We start from the raw sequence: 333 nt of genomic DNA, 5'->3' as shown, positions 1-333 counted from the left end.
AAACATCTCTCTCTGTTTCCCTCTCTGCCTCCCGTCCCTTCGGCGCCGACAGGGAAAGTGTCCTGCCCTTCGGTGGCGCAGGTTTCAGGCTGTGATTATGTGCAGTCAGAACTCTCTCTCGTGATCCCTCTCGTTCCTTTGTTTTCAGGGATAATCGGGAGTGGATGCTTGTTTTTTATGTTATGGATGATAATGTTGAAAGAATAATGTTGAAAGGGCTTAAGGATAGCAACTCCGTGAAGGTAAATTGAATACAGAACGAACGTTTCTGTTACTTACGCTTGGTGGACATCATGCATGAGAACGTGTGTAAAATACATTACTGTGAGACTG

Source organism: Penaeus monodon, chromosome 28 (genome assembly GCF_015228065.2).
Source record: "Penaeus monodon isolate SGIC_2016 chromosome 28, NSTDA_Pmon_1, whole genome shotgun sequence".
Taxonomy (NCBI): domain Eukaryota; kingdom Metazoa; phylum Arthropoda; class Malacostraca; order Decapoda; family Penaeidae; genus Penaeus; species Penaeus monodon.
This window is presented reverse-complemented; position numbering follows the sequence as displayed.